A 7500-nucleotide genomic window follows, 5' to 3' on the forward strand; every position below is an offset into this window, starting at 1 on the left:
AAGTTAGGCTTAAGGTAAAGAGAGTCAAAAAAGTTGCACGCTTTCTGAACGTATAATTTGCTTGAAGTAATAGATCGCAAAACACGCATATATGAGCTTACGGTAACGTGTTTCCTAACAAAGGGGTCAACAGTTACACAAAAAGCTGTCAACTGACTAATAGAACAACACGAGGGTAACACTGGACGAGGAGGAGAGTTGACATTTGGTCTGTCAGAGGGGTGGGAAGAGAGAGAGAGAGAGAGAGAGAGAGAGAGAGAGAGAGAGAGAGAGAGAGAGAGAGAGAGAGAGAGAGAGAGAGAGAGAGAGAGGGTAGGGGAAAAGATTTAAAACTATTCTTGTAGGGACTCCGAAGTAACATACCTTAAGTGTGTGTGTGTCTGTGTGTGTGTGTGTGTGTGTGTGTGTGTGTGTGTGTGTGTGTGTGTCTTCTACATCCGTGACTGGGCGAGATTCTCTTAAATGATCTAAGTGGCAGTTGTAAAGGAATCTAATGAAAAAAAAAATAGTCACAAACTGATACAAAAGCACACACACACACACACACACACACACACACACACACACACACACACACACACACAGCTGGAGCAACGAAGAAGACAACAAAAAGGAAATGTGCACTATTCTCATTTCGCTTTATGAACTTGAGCGCAGAGCGAAGGGAAATATTGGACGCGATATTACTGACTGCTTTCAGGTTCATTAGCGCTGCGAGGAAGGAAAAAGATCTGACAATATTTTCCTGTGAAACTTTGCCGGGTCGGACTCTCTGCTGGAGGAACATACATAACCTCATTTTGAGACTTGGGGATGGACTAGCAGGGAGCGGATGGTGTGTGTGTGTGTGTGTGTGTGTGTGTGTGTGTGTAGCAGGGACGACACTCACTCACAGGGGACTGACATAAAAACGCAATATAGTAAGATACATAGTAGGTAAGTGGGTGTGGACAGACAGACAGACGGACTGACAACCTTCATTTGCCTTCCTGTCGGTCTTGCCTCTCAGTACCAACATAAAAAACGCAACATAAAAAGATTTGTATTAAGCGAGAGGAGAGCGGGAGGACATATTGACGGCCTTCCTGTCTCCCTTCCTTTCTAGATTCCAGTAAGGAAAAAAAAAAAAAGAAAAAAAGAAAATAACATTCCTTACATAAATAAAATCATGTGGCGTCTCTCAAATAAGGCATCTGTATAACAACCTATAAGAATGCAAGACAGTCTAGTGTCTGTTTTTGAGCAACAGTACAATGCCTGCAGTAACTGACGTGTAAATTCCAGTTATTTGTAGTTATGGAAACAGGTCTGCGAAAACACTCGACTTATCTCGCCAGTTAAGCTCCTACTTTTTTTTTTTCCTTTCACTTCTCTTTCTCTTTTCCGTTTACACAATTGGAATCAAGCCAAAGTCAAGGACGAGAGAGAGAGAGAGAGAGAGAGAGAGAGAGAGAGAGAGAGAGAGAGAGAGAGAGAGAGAGAGAGAGAGAGAGAGAGAGAGAGAGAGAGAGAGAGAGAGAGAGAGAGAGAGAGAGAGAGAGAGAGAGAGAGAGAGAGTAATACAGATAACAGTTTTTCACTCTGTAGTTTTTGCCGGACCTTGAATATTCGAGTCCGGAGCCGCGGCCTAATGGTGTCTCCTCTACCAACACTCGGAGGGAGTCTGCTAATGGTTTTCTTATTAAATTTTATCCTTGTCATCCGTCCCGCCCCCTTACAGCTCTTACGTGGTGTGTGTCCTCCGCCAAACACATCTCCGTCGTCTTTGGTCTGCTGTGTTTTCGTTTCTCTTCTTGTTGCCATTCCTTTTTGGTCTTGTGGTTTTTTGGCCTTGTTTTTGTTTTCTACTTTTATTCTTCTCTAGTTAAGTATAGTGTTGTGTGTTGCATGGAATGATGGTAATGGTAATAATGATGAGGATGATGATAGTTGTACTAGTTGTAATAGTAGTAGTAGTAGTAGTAATGATAATAAAAATAAATAATAATAATAATAATACCAATGATAATGATTATAATGAAAGTCATGGTAACACCACCACCACCACCACCACCGACAACAACAGTAACGACAACTGTTATTATCATTATTGCAGTTTTTTGTAACTATAATAGTAATAATAATAATAATAATAATAATAATAATAATAATAATAATAATAATAATAATAATAATAATAATAATAATGATACTACTGGTACTACTACTACTGCTACTACTACTAACGATAAAAAGTAATAATAAAAATAATAATAATAATAATAATAATAATAATAATAATAATAGTAATAATAATAATAATAATAATAATAATAATAATAATAATAATAATAATAATAATAATAATAATAATAATAATAATAATATTAATAACAATACCAAAAAACTTAACATCTGAGTGGAGAAACGCAATTGTTTCAGAAAATTGTTCCTTGTACAAGCACGTAGTAATATTAGCTTTCCATCCCGTGTGTAAATCATCTCGTTCCAATACCACTTCGCCAGTATCTATAGATCTCCGGAAAAAAAAAAAGGCATTTCAATGAATCAAGCAGAGTGTATCCATTACTTCCAAAACCCAGGCTTTGCATTTTCCCAATTAACTATCACATCACTCCAGTGCAATCCGTCATCTCGCTCTTGATAATTTCCAATGTATCTTGATAATATTTCACGTCTCCTTTGATACAGAAAGTCACTCATTGCTCTTCTTTCTCTCTTTACTCCCGCAAAATGGTGACTGCTTGACAAAACTGAGATTTTTATCCCTTAATAATGTAAATTGGATGGTTCCAGCATAAAATGGCATGACCTGTGCGATTTAAATTACGCAAAGGAGTACAGAGGAACATAAAGACAGAGCAGCACCGTGCCAGCAATAGACACTATCGAGTTAGTTTGTGATAAGGTGCTTCATCTATGGAAGGAGATTCGGGGTAATAAATAGAAAGGCGAAGTCTCTCCACCACCATCGGAACTTGCATCTCTCTCTCTCTCTCTCTCTCTCTCTCTCTCTCTCTCTCTCTCTCTCTCTCTCTCTCTCTCTCTCTCTCTCTCTCTCTCTGCAACAACGAAAGAGGATCAGTTTTCTCTCATTCCCTCTTTTCTTTGCCTCCATTTAGCTGTGTGAATAATAGTATGAGAAATAAAGCTGTGTAACATTTGGGATGGCTTCGTTAATACACACACTTAGTCTCTCTCTCTCTCTCTCTCTCTCTCTCTCTCTCTCTCTCTCTCTCTCTCTCTCTCTCTCTCTCTCTCTCTTTGCTCAGTAATTTTAGGTTATATATGATCTGAATGATGATTGTCATTGATTTATGTGCATTTTTGTTAGACTATAATTTATAACGTGTATGTATGCATGATTTTTTTGGTGTGGCCAGTAAGAATCTATGGAAGAGCTGAAAACTGAGAATAGTGGAGATTGTATATAAAAAAAACGTATCTATACATTTTTAAACCTTTACTTGTTCTCTTATTTGTGAGGGTTCTTTTATTAAGATGAGAGAGAGAGAGAGAGAGAGAGAGAGAGAGAGAGAGAGAGAGAGAGAGAGAGAGAGAGAGAGAGAGAGAGAGAGAGAGAGAGCGCTTTCCTTATCATCTTCAGGGAGTAACGGGAATGTACAGAGTTCAGTGCGTAACTTATGTGTGGTCAAAGAAAAAATGTAAATGGAGTCAGCCAGTTTGCAAAAGACTTGATTTCATCGGGGCTTCCTTTCCAGGGAAATAAAAAAAAGGGGAATAGAAGTTTGAAGTTTAAACGAATTTCCGCCACACACACACAAAAAAAAAAAAAAAAGCCAAGATCGGGGGAGTCTATAATGTGGCGAAGGGGTTAATTTGTCTGGCCGGCTCCTATCAGCCGCCCTATCTTGGTTACCCCATTTTTTTGTTCTTATATTGGCTGACCTAATGAGTACCCTCCTCTTCCTCCTCCTTCTCCTCCTTCATCTTTTCTTCCTATTCTTCTTCGTCAATTCTTTTTCTTCCTTTTCTTTTTCTTTTCTTCTTTTTCTTTTTCTTCTTCCCTTCTTTTCTTTTACTTTTTTCTCCTCCTCCTCCTCCTCCTCCTCCTCTACCAGCCTCTTGTCCTCCACGTCCCTCGCTTCCTCTCATCACTCTCCAGCCTCCTCTCGCTCATCACTCTCACCACCACACCTCTCATCTTTTCTTATCACTCCTCTCTCTCTTCGCTTCCTCCTTCCTTCTTCCCTCCTTTCTTTTCTCCCTTCTTCCCTCCTTTGTCTCTCCCCTGCCCTCTTCAGTAATCACCACACCTCTTTTCTTCCTCTTTCTCTCTTCTTCGCCCTTCGTTCCTCACTTCTTTCCTCCCTCCCTCCCTCTTTTCTTCCCCTCAATCATGAAGGTGGAGGATGTTAGGGGAAGCGGCAAGGAGGAAGGCAAGGAGAAGGACAAGGACAGGGGAGGCGGGGAAGGCTCTGAAGGACTAGGGTGGAGCAATCATAGGACTGCAGAGTGACGGGGGAGCTTGTTCAATCATCCGTCAGAGGTGCAACGTCTCGGCGCCTGAGTGGATGTCCCGCCAATGAAGCGTGCGGATGAGATACTGCTGTGAGCCCATGAAAGTGGTCTGCAGGGTCGGATGGTGCGGAGTAGGGTGGGGTGGGAGGGGTGGGAGGAGATGTAATTGGAAAATAAAAGCAGAAGATACAGAGGGGTGATAGGAGGAGGTTATAATAATAGTAGTGGTAATGGTGGTGTTTGTAGTAGCAGTATTATTATTATTATTATTATTATTAGTAGTAGTAGTAGTAGTAGTAGTAGTAATAATAATAGTAGTAGTAGTAATAGTAGTAATGGCAGTAGTAGCAGCTGCAGTGACGGTAGAAAGGGTTAACAAATAGTCATTTTATCATACAACCAGCATACATACATAACGTACAACAAATGACTTAATACATACACCATCAGAATGAGGACAGGAAGATTGAAGAGTAAGAAGTCCCCTCACACGCTACCTTTCCTCCCTCAGGCATGCTGGCAGCAAGATAAAATGAGAACAACACTATGTCTGGTGAAAAAGAAAGAACAGGCATGAAATTTTTCTTCGTGCAGTAAAAAATTCCATGTCTCTTCTTTCCAGCAGATATGGTTGTGTTCTTACTTTTTCAGAGGGGCATTGTTGTCGAGGGACGAGTGGGCGATGAGAAAGGAAGAATAGCAGAAAAAAAATTAACTGGTAAAAAAATAAGAGGAGATGGATTAAGAAAGGCAAAACACTGCAGAGGGAAAATATGACTTAGTGTCCGTAATGGGTGAGGTGGAAGTTGCAGATAGCGGACTAAACTGAACATGGGAGAGTGTGTGTCGTCTGTGCTGAGGTTGTTGGGGGATGAGTGGCTATCATTTGGCTGAGAGAGAGAGAGAGAGAGAGAGAGAGAGAGAGAGAGAGAGAGAGAGAGAGAGAGAGAGAGAGAGAGAGAGAGAGAGAGAGAGAGAGAGAGAGAGAGAGAGAGAGAGAGAGAGCTGCATTCATACCCACGTCACCACCTGGCTCAACCTGCTCCTCGAAATATCCTTCCATCTGATTTGCCCTTTGAACTTACTTACCTGACCCTTGACCTTCCCCAGCCTCCCACCTTCCTTCATTAATAAGCTCCTGACTTCGTGTCTTCATCAATTGTTCACGCCTGTGACCTCACAATGCGTCTAGCTTCCGTCCTCCCGGCCTCGTGTTCTCGTGACTCGTATCTTGGCCTTTAATACCTCACGTACATATAGTTAACCCAATTAATGGTGTTGCAAAGACCAATGAATTTTGTGTCTATAAATTGAGTAAAAATTGATATATGGACTAAGTGTTTTGTACGAAGTGTTCCTGAAAGACCATGAAGAATTTGGAATATGATAAATAGATGTAATTGCCAGATACTTTTTTTTTTAAATCTGAAACATTTAGTAGAAAATTACATGACTTCTTGGTGCAGATGTACGAAGCTTCTGAGTCCTTTTAACATCAGACTCGTGTGACTCATTTGTAGTGGCTTAAATTTGCCTTTTTTTCCACCATTTACTTTTCCCTTTTATCGTTCTGTAATTATAACTCGGGAGTGGTTCCTCCTCAAGCGTTCCTAATTGGGTTTAGTCAGTATTCTTATTTGCCTTCCTCGTCTTCCAGATCGATAGGGTTCCTCGCCTGATCCCTGCTTCCAACTTTTTGTTTTCCTTTTCGCAGTTCCTTACACACATTGTCTTGCCTCTAATTTGTGATCGTACTGGCTGCATGATCTTCTGAAGTTTTGTATCTTTAATATTTGTGTTCCACTCTTCATTCATGGCTGCTTCACACATACAGCCACTTATTTTCGCAACAGAAATCGTCTCAAATATACTGCCGAATTTCATGCTAAGGGAGAAGGAGGCAATCTCATTTTAGCTTTCCCCCTGGTAATTCTGATCTCTGTCTCCTTCACGGACATTACGTTGCGTCTGTGATACTCTGGCAAGAAAACTAAATGAGTTGGCGGAAAGCGATGCTGTTTGAGAAGTTCACCGAGAGAGAGAGAGAGAGAGAGAGAGAGAGAGAGAGAGAGAGAGAGAGAGAGAGAGAGAGAGAGAGAGAGAGAGAGAAGGTAGCGGATTTTGTATTTTTTGGTTAGATAGTTTCCATTTTCTTCACTCCTCAGAGGCAAGGAAAGTTTAGCTTCACTCAGCTCCGTCTCTGATCTCGCGAAGACCCATGTAACGTGACGCTTTAAACACAGGCTTATAAAGTTTGAAGCGCGAGTCATTGCAGGAAGAGTGCAGCAGGCAGTTAAAGTCTCTTGTTTCGCTTGTGTCCTCTTAAGTTCACGCTGAAATACACGAGAAAGGCCTGAAAAGAGTGTAAGGAACTATAAGGAAGTGAAAAGTAAAGGCCAGGTTATGTATTTCATCATTAATTGTTTGTGCGGGACTCTTCATCAGGTCAGGCAAAGGAGGAGGGATGCAGTTGTCACGAGTCAGTCTCTACCGTATCACCTCAAAACATTCAGAGTAACTTTCTTCACATTCTACTACAGTAATCACCTCACCATTTTTATTCGTAATGTATTATTGTGTTATTTCTCTCGGATATGTGCCATTTCTTCTGCTATTTTTCGCCATCCCATCTGAACATACCTAACCCCACCAGATCCACCCAGCACACCTAAGTCTCACTAGACACACAAACAAGATTACATTCCACTAATTGCAAATCCGTGTTACAATATCCACTCCCTTCATCACACTCCCTGGAAATCCATCTCCATTATGACCCCTACTAGTAGATCACCCCTGAGAAATTCCCAGAACGGATATATACGTGTATTTCTATATAGAAGAAGCCTTTGTGTAATAGGTGTAAAGGGGGCAAGTTGGGGAAGAGAAGGGGGAAGGTTCAAGGGATGGCCCAGGACTGCTATTCTTGTTCCTCTCTCCCTCCTCGAGGCGTGTACATCTCCTGAGGACATTGAGGTGCTAGATTGTCTTTTCCTTTGTTACAGCAGCACGAGAGGG

Source organism: Scylla paramamosain, chromosome 15, assembly GCF_035594125.1.
Source record: "Scylla paramamosain isolate STU-SP2022 chromosome 15, ASM3559412v1, whole genome shotgun sequence".
Classification (NCBI taxonomy): Eukaryota; Metazoa; Arthropoda; class Malacostraca; order Decapoda; family Portunidae; genus Scylla; species Scylla paramamosain.